Source organism: Triticum urartu, chromosome 7A (genome assembly GCF_056163025.1).
Source record: "Triticum urartu cultivar PI428250 chromosome 7A, HENAU_Tu73, whole genome shotgun sequence".
In the NCBI taxonomy this organism is placed as follows: domain Eukaryota; kingdom Viridiplantae; phylum Streptophyta; class Magnoliopsida; order Poales; family Poaceae; genus Triticum; species Triticum urartu.
In genome coordinates this window covers 683,794,830-683,811,414 of record NC_141879.1, presented here as the reverse complement: position 1 = coordinate 683,811,414, position 16,585 = coordinate 683,794,830, and the positions used below count along the sequence as shown (strand labels likewise).

At 41.5% G+C, this 16,585-nt stretch overlaps 1 pseudogene across 1 annotated transcript; it reads left to right on the top strand.

Moving 5' to 3' along the window:
• Positions 1–661: 661 nt before the first annotated feature.
• LOC125521794 (putative disease resistance protein RGA1) lies at positions 662–16,585 on the top strand (annotated as a pseudogene). Its single transcript, XR_015609910.1, has 13 exons — positions 662–1,104; positions 1,662–1,805; positions 1,913–2,157; positions 2,289–2,508; positions 2,587–2,737; positions 2,851–3,036; positions 4,238–4,286; positions 4,898–5,036; positions 5,127–5,246; position 5,364; positions 9,651–11,934; positions 14,957–16,286; positions 16,429–16,585. The product of XR_015609910.1 is annotated as a putative disease resistance protein RGA1 (transcript).

Below are 16,585 nucleotides of genomic sequence, written 5' to 3'. Positions count from 1 at the left end.
TTAGTTATAGGCTTTTGAACATATTGCCCGGCCCATTTTCTCTCAACCCCTCTTCCCCAACGGCAATACGGCATGCGCTGGATCAAGCTGTCTCATGACGAGGCGCTTGCAATGACAGCAATCTCTTAAGCGTTGTGCAGATTTGGAAAATTTTGATCTGGTTGTAACCCATCGTCAACCGCCCCTCCTTCTCCCGACGACGTGGATTTGAAGGTGGTGTGGCAGCGCCCATATGCAGGCGATGAGATTCTCAACCTACTTCTGATGTTTTCTCCAGCAACGCGCGATGGGATGTGGGATTTGGGGCTCTCTCAACACCTGTATCGGGCTAGTAAGAAGGCACTAGCTGGCAGAGAGGTTGCTGAGAATTGTTGAGTATATTGATTAATTATTAGAAAACATTAGTAAAAATGTCTGTGCGTTGCTACAGGCTCATAACATGATCATGATACAATATTATTGACAAGTAAATCACAAACTAACGTATTAGAATATTTATATCCCGTTGCAACGCACGAGCATTGTTCTATTACAAATTATAATGACGCAGCAAAGCGCCTGTCCGTTTCCAGTAATATTTGTTTACAGAGGGTGTATTTTTGAATAAGCATCCGGAGCAAAGGTGAACTGAGTTGTCCTTGGCGGGTACCTGCATAAAAAAGGCCACTCATTCACTCCCCCGAGACTCCCCTCACCCACACCACTCCGCCGCCGTTCGCCTTTGGCCGGTTGACTCCATCCGCGCGCGGTCTCTCTCCCTGCTAGCTCTGCCTCGACCCGACGCTCGGGCCGGCGGCGCGAGCCACCCGGCCTCCTCCTCTCCGTCCCGTCGAGCTCCTCTCTCTGACCACGCGCAGCTAGACGGGCCACCGCCGAGCGCACGGCGAGGTTTCTTGGCGGCGGCGGGAAGGAGATGAGCGAGCGGAAGTTGCTTTTGCCGACTCTCTCTCCACTCTAGATGAATACCGAACTCTGGACGCCCTTTGGTTAGTTCAGATCTTTGGGCACCGGCTGGATCTGTGTTTTTGGGCACATATCCTCCTGAGCTCTCCCTCTGCTCCCTTGGTCGAACTCTTCTTCCACCTTCAGCGCAGCCCACCCCAGGTAGGCAAGCTCTTGCTTCGGCTGTACCTTGATGTGCCGCTCATGTCATATGTACAGGAGAAAGCGGCCTGCCGTTTTTCTATTGGTTACTTCATTAGTTCTTTTTTTTTGGGTCGATTTACCAACTTGTTTTTTGATGTCACTCATCAGTATACCATGCTCATTGTTGTGGATTGGTGGTGCAATTTCGCCATGTTCTTAATTATTAGCTTGATGCTAGATCTGTCTGAATTGCTGAAGAATCATTCATTTTTAAGCTACAGCGTTACGACCAATTCCTTATTGTCTTCTGATGATACATATATCTGCTTTGTAAAGGTTAGAGTAAAGGAAATGGCAGTTTTCACCCCTAAAATACTTATCACACTGCTTTACCCAATTAAAATTGTTGTCACATTTTCACATTCGTGACACTACTAACCCTTTTTATACTACCTGCTACGTTTGAGAAATTTATCACATTTTACTCCCTAACTTTGCATTTATGAGACTAGCTACCCCTTATGCATCTGCCTACACATGCACTTACCACGTCCTGAAATTTTCTGAGGTACTAGGAGATATAGAATACAATGCTGAACGGATTACAACACACAAGTGGGGCGACATCACCATTCTCGTTCGCGTTGTTAAGACAGATTACTGATAATTTTTCCGATGACCGCATAATTGGTCATGGTGCATATGGAGTGGTTTACAAGGTATCATTGTTACTTGCTTCTTTATATTTGGGAATTCTGTTTTATCAAACAAGACGGCCGCTAGTTACAAGAGCCCATGCACGATATTAATAAGAGATCTTTAACAGGGAGTATTGGACAACGGGGAAAAGATTGCTGTGAAGAAGCTTAAATACATGCCTCCAGAATACGACAGCGATAAGCAGTTTGAGAATGAGTGCACTAACCTCATGAGAGTCCAACATCACAATATCGTGCGGTTAGTTGGCTACTGTCATGAAACACGGTGGAAAATACATTTTTGCTAGCGAGGACAAACGAGTTCTCTGCTTTGAATACTTGCTGGGTGGAAGCCTTGACAAACACGTCTCTGGTAAGATTGTGATTCACTTGTACAATATTATGGTGCAGAAAGAGAAATACTTGTTTCCCCTAATCTATGATCTATTTTAATTAATCTCTTCATTTACTTTTTGGTAATACACTTCATGTTTATGTCTGCAGACGAGTCATGCAAACTTGATTGGGACACGTGTTACAAAATAATTAAGGGAGTCTCTGAGGGTTTAAATCATCTTCATAATGATTCCGTTTTCCATTTGGACTTGAAACCAGCGAATATATTGCTGGACAGCAACATGATGACCAAAATTGGCGATTTTGGTTTATCAAGATTCTTTCCGTCAACAGAAACATACACCACAACAACATGTTATGGAACACTGTGAGTTCATACCTACCGAGAAGTAATCAACTTCTATATAATTTCCTTACAAAAGTAATTGTATTTGATACCATGCAGCGGATACATACCACCAGAACACATCAACAACCATCAAATCTCGCCAAAATATGATGTATTCAGTTTGGGTGTTATAATTATACAAATAATGGCAGGACGCAAAGGCTACAATGATCATGGAGATACTACTTCACTCAAATTCATTGAGTCTGTAAGAAAATAATTTCTGAATCGTGACCACTTGCTTTTCCATATAAAGTTACGCCATGACTTACTCTTGCTCTCTAGGGATGCAACATGTGAACATTTCGTTTCATTTTGCAGGTATGTGAGAAGTGGCAAAAAAGGGTACATGCAACGATGTGGTCACACATATTACAAGAAGTTAAGACATGCATCGAAATAGCTTTAAGCTGTGTGGAATCTGATCGGCAGAAAAGGCCTACTATAAGCCAGATTGTCAATGTACTTAAGAGGATTGATATTGAAAAATTGTCACTTACGTGTGAGGTATTGAAAAATAAGCGATGCTTTCTTTTTCACTCTAGCCATTGCAAATTATTTTGATGAACATTTTTTTAATGAACCTTTTGGCTAAAAATAAAGCTACCCTGGTGAAAAATCTCTTTTGGCCATACTCCATCCTTTCCAAAATATGAGGTGTATTAATTTTCGGAAAAGTCACTTCTCTATGTTTGACCGAGCTTATAGAACAATCAATAACTAGAATGCCTAATCTATATTATTAGATTCGTCATGAGATATCTTTTCATATTTTATTTGGTCAAATGTAAAAACTTTTGACTTATAAAAAAACTAATACACCTTATATTTTAAAATGGAGGGAGTATTACTTTTGCATATTGTATTTGATATTAGGGTTTTACAGTATTTATATCTGTAAGTAAGTATATTATAGGATTTGTACTAATTCAGCGTAACATTTTCTCATGAGTAAATGTGGATCTCTAGCTACTGTAGCTTAGATAGGCATCTAGCCAGGTTGTGCTATAGTCCACGGGAGCAAGGTTCATTGTTTGGTTGCGAGATAGACGAGCATGTTTGACTTGGTTAGTTGAGACGTTTAACAATTAAAATTATAGATAAGACATGTGGACACCTATACGCCTTGGATGCATAGCAAAACCAGATGCTTTGTCCGTGCTTGCCCACATGAGAGAGCCAATTTGGCTCGCATCATCAGCAATCCTTTTTTTTGCATTTAAGGGCAAAAATGCCATAAAAAACTAGGACTTTTTAGCAATACCAAACAACAAGTCCTTGCCTGAGATCCAAATGCACTCTAAATCGTGTTGTTTTCATGGCCCATAAAAATTATATAAATTAGTAACCTTAATATAGAGTACTATAAATGCAAAATTCATTTATGTACATCTCCCATTAAATATTTTGTAACTAGCGCGCTAGCATTTGTTTCGTGTGCCAACTTCCAATCAATAATTGATTATCAAAATCTGATTTACGTGTCTCTTAATACATTACTGGAGTATATGACTACAAAATTTTCAAAGAGTTCTGCTACATGTATATCACTCCATTACTATTTTCTTATGATGGATGAAATCAGCTCATTAGCTGTTTTCCTTGGTGCAACCGGTGTGGTGCAGATCCCCATGGTAACAATATCATAGTACGAAGTATCGAACACATAGCTATTACTCCTAAACCTTTGCAATTTTGTTGTTTGTAGGGCCAGAGCATGCAGGCCTTGGTCCACAACCAATATACGACCTCCTCACGTAAGCATCTCATTTAAAACATTTTTTTGTCTGTTCAGAAAATATTCAAATTTCACTACGGATCAAATGAAGGGGATTCTAACCCTCATCATCTTGGATTATGTTTGGCTTCTAAGGATGCCTACTCCTCTGAGGCAACCAAGTTTCAGTGGGGATCAACGTGCCAAAAGAATGATTTTATGCAAATCAACAAAATGTGCGGGCACACACACACACAAAATAGCACTTAGTGTTGTGTCATTCAAAATTCCCAACTACAGATTTTGAAAAGATATAATTATTTGTTTTCAAATTATCAATATTACAAATGATTTTCCAGTAATATGAATTTCTAAACAAAAATACCGTAAGCTGTACATTTTTCAGGTTTATGTTTTGATAATCAAATATTTGAAATACCTTCAAAACCAAGTATTTTGTCATAGTAATTTTGTTTGAGTGAGGAATTGACTATTTTAAATGGCTTGTCCAGCGTATTGCAGTAACATAAAGAAATACTCCCTCCGTCCCATAATGTAAGACGTTTTTTGAGTAACGTCTTACATTATGGGACGGAGGGAGTACCATTCTCCTTTATCTAAAAGGTTGTGATATGTTGGTGATCTCCTCAGCTTCTATGGGGGTCCATGATGGTGGCACTAGATTTGAGTCAACACCTGACGAGGTGGGAGGGGATGATAGATCGACGCATGCAAGTATGTACCAGGAAACTGCTGAACCCATGGACTATGAATACGAGCCTATCATTAGGTAAACATATTATATCTGCCCCTTTTCCTTTTCAAGGAGTACATATCATGTGATTTTACTCACCCTATACTTGTCATTTGAATGTTCTAGGAACCCAGCGCCTAGTGCTATTGGAGGGCATGCAGATAGAGATATTTGGGAGCTTCAAATTGTGACCCAGACAAGCAAGGACAACATCCTTGACTATGGCCCGAGGAACTCAAATATAAGGTTATCTTGTGACACAAATTTGCCATTTAATATATCATGAATTAGAGCATTTTCATTTAGCATTTTTACTTGGATGTTTGGCACTACTCGTGCCAAATATGTAAGGTTGTACTTTAGAGTGTTGTCATATTTCAGTTATGGTATGCACATTATTTCAGCCCAAAAATTATTACTCCTGTTTAAAATTGATCATAATTCAGAGAGGATGTACAACTATTCAAGTTTGTTACACAAATATTATTATCACAATTAGATGATAAGTAGCTTCAGTTTCTTTTTGCAATACTTATTTGTGTAAATATATAATGGTCAAACTTTGCGTAAATGAGATGGGTAAAATTGTGAAAAATCCTATCCACATTCTGACCAAGGGAGTGAAGGAGATTTGGACTAGAGAGGAGGGTGAATATATGACTACCATTTTTAATCTTTTGTTATTTCTTTTAGAAATTGTAGAATAATAAGTTTTCTAAGTGTGCAACTAAATGAATCGCCCCGTATGACATGATACAACTAGCACAAGGAAACCACAAGATATGCAAGCTAGCAACACCAAGACGAAGTAAAGGCTTGGGAACGAAATAACTGTATGATGGAGACAAAGTTTTTATCTCGAAGTTCACCTCCTTGGAGGGGTGTTAATCTCTATTGGGAAGGGGGAGGCCAACAAAGCACCTCACGCCGCCTTGTCTCTTCCTTCTTGTCCTCGAGGCTCGGCCAACACTAGTAGTTGAGCTTGAGGTGGTCACAAAACTTCACAATTTTTCTTGGAGCACAAATCCCCAATTGGAAGCTTCCGGGCGACACCAACCGTTTAGGGGTTCCAAAGGGGTTGGCTCTTTCATTTCCCCTCGAAGGCACGAAGGCTTTAGAGCACCGGGGGAGGATCTCGTCAAGCTTTGAAGATTCAAAAATGGTGAGAAGAGGGAGTTCTTTATGGCTCAAGTTGGACTCCAAGTGGGGAAGAAGGCGTGGACCATTTGTATGGTGCCACTGAATCTGCCATTTTGCTCTCTGCGAACTAGTCTATAGTTCCTCTATGGAACTTCTAGGTTGAACTCCCGCCTGAAGTTCCAGAACGTATCCGGACTGAGCTCCGGACGAATCCAGAGGCTACAGGCCTCAATCTAGAGCACCGTCTGGTTTACCAGATGAACAATCTGGTCACCCGGAAGTCCCATCCGGGACCTCCAGGTTCAGTAGGGGTCAACGTTTACGAGTCGAAGAGTCGACGAGTCGTTCCAAGGTTGAGACTCATAGACTAGTCTAGACTAGTGCTAGACTAGTCGACATAGTACTGTAGCACTGAACTTACAGTACATAACTAATAATACCTAGTAGTAGTATGTAGTATTACACTATATAAGTATACAAATACAGTATACAATTGAAACAAGCAAAGTGGAGTCACTGAGGCAGAGCAGCACCAGCAACTAGCAGCAAGCACAGCAGCACCAGCAGTCTATCTGCGAGCAGAGCAGCACCAACAGCAAGCAGAGCAGCACCAGCAGTCCAGCAGCGAAGCAGAGCAACAACAGCGGCAAGCCAAGAAGAAAGAGGAGGGGAAAGGAGGGGCAAGGAAGAGCAGCACCAGCAGTCCAGCAGCGAGGCAGAGCAGCACTGAGGCTCACCTGCCTGAAGAGGAGAAGAGCACGAGGGGCCAGCGGCGCGAGGAGGGGCGCGAGACGAAGGAGACGGTGGAGCTTCAGATCCGCGACGTGGGGCCGGCGACGGTGGAGCTTCAGATCCGCGGCGGCAGGCATCCAGCGGCCGGCGGCGCGAGGAGGGCTCGACGGGCGCGTCCAGGTGAGGAGGGGAAAGAAAGGATTAGGTCTCCCGCGGGATGGGCATCGTATTTATATTCCCCCAGTTTTTTGAGTCGTTCGACTCGAACATGTCGACTAGTCTGGACTAGTCGTTGACTAGTCGATGACTGGCTCGACTCATACAAGTAGTCTACACGAGAAACCGAGTCGACAGCCAGTTTGCGACTCATAGACTAGTCGAGCGACTAGTCTAGACTAGTCGTTCGACTCGTAATCGTTGGTAGGGGTGCAAAGACCAGGTTAAAACCGTGGCTTCTCTCTAGTTCTTCTCTTAGGGTTCTCTCTTTCAAGCAAGATATGAATCTCACACCCTTTTTCACCACATAAACCCTCCTCAATAGTCTGGCTTTCCTTTTACTCAAGCATAATATAAGATGCATAATTTAAACTAGCTATTTTTTTCTTAGGGGGTCCCTGACAGCCTTTTCTTTTCAGCCATGGGACTAACACCTATTCATACAACTTGTAAACTTCACTAGTCCCTTAACCACTTGTCATTTACACCAGAATCCACATAGGGGCTTAGATGTCCCTTCAGAGAGTGTATTAACACATATAGCTTATGCATGCGTATGGGTTATTGACCACTATTGTAAATTTCTAGATTTTAGAATTTTTACCTTTTGTCATTGGGAATTTGGGATATTTTTGAATTGTTGCAACTTAAGTACTTACAATAGTATAGCTTGAAGAACGGTTTACCGAACATAATCATATATTAATCAAATGTTGAAACCATAATATTACTGAACTGAGAAATAATTTTGGGTGCATAGCAAGTTATATATCAGGTACTGCCATCATTTCAAAATATAAGGCATATCCTTATTCTTATATACATGTCATATGTCCATATTCCAAAGAAAAAACTAAGTGTCTAACATATAGCTCTAATAAATACTCCCTACATGAATCTATTGAACATGTTAATTAGTTTTACCTTAATATTTCCTACATGAATCTAATGAACTTGTTATTGTAGGGATCATTTCATTGTAAAGTTTTGGTATTTAGTTCAAAATTTTGACCTAAATAGGAAAGATTTACCAAACAATACCCCTCCAAAGTCCAAACTGACCCTAATGGTGCTGTCACCCAACAAGTTCTTGCTAACATTTTGGGCTTTTGGCGCGACATGCATCAAGCGCTGCCTCTAAATTGGGAATTTGCTAAATGTAGACAGTATGGAGTTTTACTCAGCTAGGTTTTAGTTGCCATGGCAGCAGTCGGCGAATCTATTCAGTTGTCAGGAATGACGTTGACGGTTTGAAGAGTTCTCTTGGAGACACCTCATTCCATGAGTATTATTACTCTCAGCTAGGCCTAAGCACCGCAGCTAGCAGAAACCAAAGTGTATGCACTTTCTTAGTTCTGACATCAACGAACTCATGAGTGTTATTGGGGAGGGCCTCCGCTACCACTACACAATCCAACATGTCGGTGCTAATGTTGGTTGCCCTGTCTGATAATACTTAAGAGAGACTGAGTCTCATCTTCCGCAACAACTAATATCAGCTAGTTTCCACTTTCTCTCGTGTTCTGCCAGTAGTAGATTTGATCGTTTGATCGACCAGCATATCTGCTTTCTAATATCCGTAGTGGCAAGCAAGTCAGACCGCTATATCATGTGCCACAGTAGCCGATCAAGTTGAAATTTATCTTCTCTTGTCTAGCATACAGACTTTATGATTGTGATATGTGTTCTTTGCATGTGGTTTATGCTGTCCAACTACTCAGACACACTGTTTGTTTATCTTCCAAGGGAGGAAATAGTTATGTAGATATCAACAGGGAACGCTTCACTCGATACATATTTAGAAAGTTGTGCCTACTGATAATAATTACTCCCTCCGTCCCAAAATAAGTGCTAAGATTAAGACACTTATTTTGGGACGGAGGGAGTAATATTCTTAACCCAAGCTTTATAAGTCAGTTTCATGAGTTGGAGTGCTAAGATTTTTCCTCATTTTTTTCTGGTTAATTTTGGAATTTCTAGAGAGTTTGTAATTAGCATAGTAATATATATGTGACATTTATCATATCCAGCTACCATTGCAGGATTGTTTTAAGGACATACATTAATATAGTACCTCTTTTTAAAACATACATGTTGAGGTTAATTAAATCAGACTGAGACTGTATCAACTTAGAATGATATCCATTTTTATTTCAATCCATTAGTTCCAAATTCAAGGAACACATGTTTCAGTGTCATGGGTTAGTTGGGCAGCAAATAAATTTTTTGACGGTAACCGGGCACTAAACATCGTCCAGCTACGAGAGGAGAATAATTTTGTTCGTTAAATGTTTCCCTAATTCTGTTCTTGTATAATTCTTGTTTTCGAACAAGTTGACCTTATTCTTAAAAATATTTTGATTATCAGTGACTTATTTAAAACACTCTCAAATTCGTAAAAAATGTTGATTATCAGTGACTTATTTAAGACACACTCAAATTCATAACACCTTCTTTATACATGTAAGCTAAGTGTAACTGCACAACTATGCTTTTCTATACTAAACAATATGTGGGAAAATACCCAGCTATGCTCATTCTCTCCACTTTTTTGTCAACAAGGCGGAAGGCAGCCTTCATACTCCAGTCACCATCGGTATAATGGATGCTATTGGGGTTATTAGTGGCTTCAAAGAGTGTGACTATCTTTTTCAGTGGGCTAGATCTACTATTTTATCTCAATTTAGCGGTACAAACGAGAAAGGGCTCGATGAGGAATTATTTCGATTGAAGAATGGCCTACAATGCCTTAGGGATACTCTTCCCGCAATGTATGAACTCATTGATCGAGCAGAGTGGAGGAGCCACAAGCATTATGTGGCAGAGCTCCTTCCAAAACTCAGGGATGGAGTGTATGATGCGGAAAAGACCTTCTTGATGAGTTCAGATGGTACATGCTGAAGGTGAAAGTGGATGGGAATGGAAGCCAATCTTCATTCATGGACTTCTTCAATAGTGTCATTCGTGGGAGCTTTAACAAAGTGGATGGTATTCAGAAAAGGCTAGATAATATTTCCATGCACCTCCGTGGTATGGGGTTGCATGATATCACAATACGGTTTGACAAATCAGTCAGGCCAGAGACTAGCTCTTTCCCAAATGAAACAAAAATATTTGGTCGTGACATGGAGCTAAAGCATATAATTGAATTGCTTTGTGCACCAATAAATAGTAGTGATGCTCATCCCAAACGCCAGAAAGGAAATACTGCAGTTGATGTATCACCAAGTACATCAGCAAGAAACCAAATTGGTAATGAATCAAGAATATCATATCTTCCTGTTTTACCCATAGTTGGAATTGGGGGTGTCGGAAAGACCACTCTGGCTCAACATATATGTAGTCATGAACAAGTGGAGTCTCATTTTGACATAATAATTTGGGTTTGCATCTCAGATGACTTTGACGTGAAGAGGTTAACTAAAGAGGTCATACAGTCTTGTCCTGAAAAATATGCAACAACTGAAAATTTGAATTTGCTTCAGAAGAACTTTTCTGAGATTGCAAGAACTAAAAAGTTATTGATTGTTCTGGATGATATGTGGGATGATGTTTTGAAGGAAAATGGGCAGTGCTGGAACAGGTTTTGTGCACCTTTAAAGAATGTACTACCGGGAAGTATGATGCTGGTCACTACTAGAAGTCCACAGGTTGCTGACAGAGTGGGCACGATGGATCCCATTACATTGCAAGGTTTAAAGGATGATGTTTTTTGGAATTTTTTCAAATTATGTGCTTTTGAATCTGGGAGTTCCAGCAATAATGATCCTGAGTTAGAGCACATTGGTAGAAGGATAGTTCCTAAGTTAAAGGGTTCTCCTTTAGCCGCTAAAAATCTTGGACGAATATTAAGAATGAACCTTCAAGTAGCACATTGGAATGATGTACTAGAGAGTGAACTGTGGGAGTTGAGCCAGGAGGAGACTGAAATTTTGCCAGTCCTTCGGTTGAGCTACATGTATTTACCTTTCCATTTGAAGAGGTGCTTCTCATTCTGTGCCGTGTACCCCAAAGATGATAAATTTCAAAAGGAACGTTTAGCTGAAATTTGGGTGGCAGAAGGCTTTGTTGAACCTCAAGGTGATACTCCACTTCGAGATATTGGCTGTGATTACTTCAATGACCTTTTAAATCGGTCCTTCTTTCAAGAAGTTCAATGTGAATACTTAATGCATGACTTGCTGCATGACATGGCACAGAAAGTTTCAGAGCATGACTGCTTCATCTTGAAAAGAAGGAGTGACTTAAAAAATATTCCTCCTAGTGTTCGCCATTTGTCAATACTCTCTAGCACAGACATGGACTATCCCAACTTGTTGAGTCTATGTCACTTCACAGAGCTCCGTACCCTTCTTTGCAACGGGCCTTTAGCGGAGAACAAAATTCCAGCTAGTTTAATGGAGAAATGGTGGAGTGAACTTCTGCGTCTGCGTGTGTTTGTTTGTGCCACTACTAATGAGTTACCAGCTGCTATTGGAAACTTGAAGCATCTTCGGTACCTTCAAATCTCAAGAGCTTCACCTTTCAAGAGTCTTCCCGACGAGTTATGTCGGCTCTATAATCTGCAGATTTTATCTGTTGATAATTGCAAGCTAGAAATCCTGCCTAATGACTTCAGTAATCTGATATGCTTACAGAGATTTGAATCACATGGATTTCAGTGTAATTTAAGGTTTAGAAGTTCTCGGGCAGAAGAACTTTATGAAGTGAGTGCTAATGTAGCCAATGAAGCCAATGATGAGCCCGGGCGAGGATTTAGGTTGATGAAGAATATTAACCAACTTGGTGACTTGAAGATATATAATATTGATAAGCTAAGCAAGGAGCATGCAGGAGAAGCCCAACTACAGAATAAGATGGGCTAAACATCTCAGTGGGATATATAGGGTTGAAAAGGAACGGCTCCTTGCCCTCATTCAGTCCTTAGATGTAAAAGCAGAAACCACGGTGTTGCCAGCCACCGAGCTTCATACTAAGCTTGACGCTGAGAAGAGGTTGAAAGAACTGCTTCGGGAAGAAGAGTTAAAGTGGGCTCTGCGGGCCAAGGTACGAAGAGTGGTCGAGGGGGACGCGAACACTCAATTCTTTCATATGATTGCAAATGGCAAACATAGGAAGAAGAGAATCTTCCAGCTAGAACAAGATGAGGGTACGATTATCGGGCAGGATAATTTGAAGCTTTACATTACCGAGTACTACAAACAATTGTTCGGACCACCAGAGGAAAACTGTGTGTCTCTGGATGAGTCTAGAATCGAAGATGTACCTCAACTCACTGTGGTGGAGAACAATATATTAACCGACCCTTTTTCGGAAAAGGAGGTTTTCAAGGTCGTTTCCTAGATGAAAAATAATAAGGCACCCGGTCCGGATGGTTTCCCGGCTGAGTTTTATAAGAAATGCTGGCATATTATTAAAGGGGACCTGTTGCCGATGTTCCATGATTTGTTCTCGGGACATTTGCAGCTTTTCCAGCTTAATTTTGTAAGAACAATAACCCTGCTTCCTAAGAAAACATAGGCCGTGAGAATCGAGCAATTTCGGCCTATCTGTCTTCTGAATGTCAGTTTCAAAATTTTTACCAAGGTTGGGACGAATAGGCTAACACAGATTGCGCATGCCGTGGTGCAGCCTACTCAAACGGCTTTCATGCCGGACAGGAACATCCTGGAAGGGGTGGTGGTCCTTCATGAAACGCTCCATGAGATCCACACGAAAAAACTTGATGGGGTTATTTTCAAAGTGGATTTCGAGAAGGCATATGATAAAGTCAAATGGCCGTTCCTTCAACAGGCCTTACGCATGAAGGGCTTTGATGAAGCTTGGCGACGCCAGGTGGAAGCATTCACGCAAAAAGGGAGTGTTGGAATCAAAGTGAATGATGATATAGGTCATTATTTCCAAACGCATAAGGGATTGAGACAAGGCGATCCTATGTCTCCAATATTATTCAATATTATGGTGGACATGTTGGCGATCCTGATAGGAAGGGCAAAAGAGGCCGGTCAGGTGGGTGGCTTGGTGCCTCATTTGGTTGATGGTGGTGTGTCCATCCTGCAATACGCTGATGATACTATCATCTTTATGGAACACGATTTGGCCAAAGCGAGAAATATAAAGTTAGTGTTATGCTTATTTGAACAATTGACGGGGCTTAAGATTAATTTCCATAAAAGCGAGCTGTTCTGCTTTGGTAGAGCCAAAGATGAACAAGAGGCATATAGACAATTGTTTGGTTGTGAAGTTGGGGCTCTACCTTTTACGTATCTAGGTATTCCCATTCACCATCGTAAGCTAACAAACAACGAGTGGAAGTGCATAGACGATCGGTTTGAGAAGAAACTGAGTTGCTGGAAGGGAAAACTCATGTCTTATGGAGGCCGGTTGATCCTTATTAACTCGGTGCTCACGAGTTTAACTATGTTCCTCTTATCCTTCTTTGAGGTCCCAGTTGGGGTTAGGAGACGGCTGGACTTCTATCGATCCCGATTCTTTTGGCAGAGTGATGAACTTAAGAGAAAATACCGACTGGCCAAATGGGATATTATCTGTCGACCAAAGGACCAGGGGGGCTTGGTATTGAAAATCTAGAAGTCAAGAATAGATGCCTGCTCAGTAAGTGGTTGTATAAGTTGGCACTTGAGACGGAGGCAACATGGACGCAGATCTTATGCAGTAAATATTTGTAGTCCAAGACCCTGTCCTAGGTCACTATGAGACCAAATGATTCGCCGTTCTGGAAGGGCTCATGAGAATCAAAGCTACCTTCTTTAACAGAACTAGGTGTATTGTCGGTAATGGTAATGACACTCGATTTTGGGAGGATACGTGGCTTGGCGACGCGCCTTTGGCGACCCAGTATCCGTCCCTTTATCGTATTGTTCAGCGCCGTGAGGCTCTTGTTGCCACGGTTCTGCAGTCCATTCCGCTCAACATTCAGTTAGGAGGGTGCTTGTGGGTGACCGATGGGAAGCATGGCTTCACTTGGTTCGGAGATTGATGGGGGTTCAGTTAAATCCTCAGCCCGATCAGTTGTGGTGGAAGCTTACTAGATCTGGGGAGTTCACAGTTAAATCGATGTATATTGATATCATTAACTCAAGTGTGATTCCTAGTTCCAAAGAGGTTTGGAAAGTTAAGGTCCCCTTAAAGATTAAAGTGTTTATGTGGTTTGTACATAAACAAGTAATTTTAACAAAGGACAATCTAGTTAAGCGTAACTGGACAGGTTCTACTAGGTGTAGTTTCTGTGATCGGGAGGAGACCATCAAGCACCTCTTCTTTGACTGCCCGTTGGCACGAGGCTTGTGGCGCTTTGTGCAAATTGCCTTTAACATTACTCCCCCGACTTCGGTCAACACGTTATTCGGGACGTGACTTGCTGGGATAGACTCCGAAACAGCTAGACACATTCGTGTAGGAGTTTGTGCGTTGTTATGGGAAATTTGGAACTGCAGAAATGATTTGGCTTTTAACAGAACAACAACTATTCATTTTTTGCAGGTTTTATTCCGGGCTACTGCGCTGATCCATATGTGGTCCTTACTCACTCCGACGGAGGCCAGGGAGCGTTTGGTTACTGGATCTGTCTGGTGGGAGATGGTAGCGCGGGATATCTTCAACCGGTTTGGATGGCGGTCATGTAATAGGATAGGCGATTAGTTTACCTATCTGTTAATTTGCCAGCCGGTTGTGGCTTGTTAGGCTTTCTGTTTTGGCATTGAGGCTCTGTGTGAGCTTGCCGCTCCTTTTGTCTACAGACTTTAAGACCTTGTTCAACCTTATTTACTCTTTTTAACAAATGTGGCCGTGTGCATCGTTCTGATGCAGAGGCCGGGGAACCCCCTTTTCGAAAAAAAAAGAAAAAAACAGAATAAGAAGTATCTTGAGATGCTGAAGCTGTCATGGTCTGGGTTGAGGTCTCCAGAGGACAATGACATAGAAGTACTTCGAGTTCTACAGCCTCCCACCTGCCTCAAGTCTCTGCTCCTCCATGGTTATCCAGGTGTGTCGCTGCCAACCTGGTTTCCAACTGAGATCTCGCCAAGCTTAATGCCACCTTTGTTTATCAGTTGTGATGGACACGAGAGACCATCAGCATCCCGTATCTCAGAGCGTATAAACTTAAGTGAGATACCTGAGGTGCTAGTTGACAACAATAATGATATCACCAGTATTTTCTCGTCGCTGACAGACCTGGTCATTGTTAAGTGCCAAAATTTATCATGCCTCGAACATGTTGTACACGTACTGGCCATCAAGAAAATCACAGTTAAAGATTGCAAGAACTTAGTTTCAGTACCAGCTGAAAGATTTAGGGATCTCCGTTGCCTTGAAGAATTGACGGTGCAAGGATGTCCAAAAATATATTCACAAAGTTTGGTTTCACCTTCTCTCAAGAGGCTTATGCTGGGTATGAATGATTGGTGTGTTGACCCTAGTTGTGGGAATCTCGGAGAAAATGTTGACTGCTGCTCCCTCACGTACTTTTCTTTGTCATGCAGCCGTCTCACATCCATTAAACTACAGATGTGGAATCTTCCAGCACTAGAAGAGTTGCAGATTTCACGATGTCAATTTCTTAAATCTATTATTGGACAATCTGGACAGGTCCTCAGAAGCACGAGCGGATCTAGAGCATTCCCATCCCTTATTTCCCTAACAATTTTGTCGTGTTCTAAGCTGTGGACCATTGATGATCTCCTAGCAGAAGAATATCTACCTGCCATTGAAAGAATTCTTATTGAATCTTGTGGTAGTTTATGGTCCCTACCCGATGAAAGGTTTGGGAATATTTCTTCTCTGAGGGATTTGAGGATCACTGATTGTCGTAGACTGAGCTGGAAGAAGGGATTTCTGTTACCATCTTCCCTCCAAAGTCTCACCTTAAATAACTGTGGGGATATCTCTGCATGGGTTCCCAGCTGCCTAAAAAACCTTGCTTCCCTTGTTACATTGAGGATTTGTATGTGTCGCCATATAACATCCATTCCAGGCAGCCTTTGGACCACTAATCTCACATCACTTGAGAATTTACTGATTTGGAGTTGTCCAGACATTGTATCAATTGGTGGAGAAAACGCAATTTCAGAAATACAAAATGTATCGATTCAATGGTGTTGTAAGATGGAGGATCTAAAGCAGCCCGTGGTAAGAGGCAACCTGATGTCAGTAGAGTGGAGCTAGTCTTCCCCTATGGTACGTGTGTTTACACAAACTTCTTCCAGATTGTACTCATATTTTTCTTACACTATTGTGATGTACGATTAAACATTTTGCACTTGTTCTCCACAATTTTAACCATCCTTGACTTTACTGATCAATTCTTTCGTTTGTGTAGCATCTATTGTGGCGACAATCATTTGGGAACTGAAGCTGAGTTTTAGCTGAATCAACGTTACACCATAGCAGATTCTCCTCATCACTTGAGTTTTACTCTATCCATCATTCTGTCCGCAATTCATATGAATAATGTCTCCCCATTTTGGCATACGTCA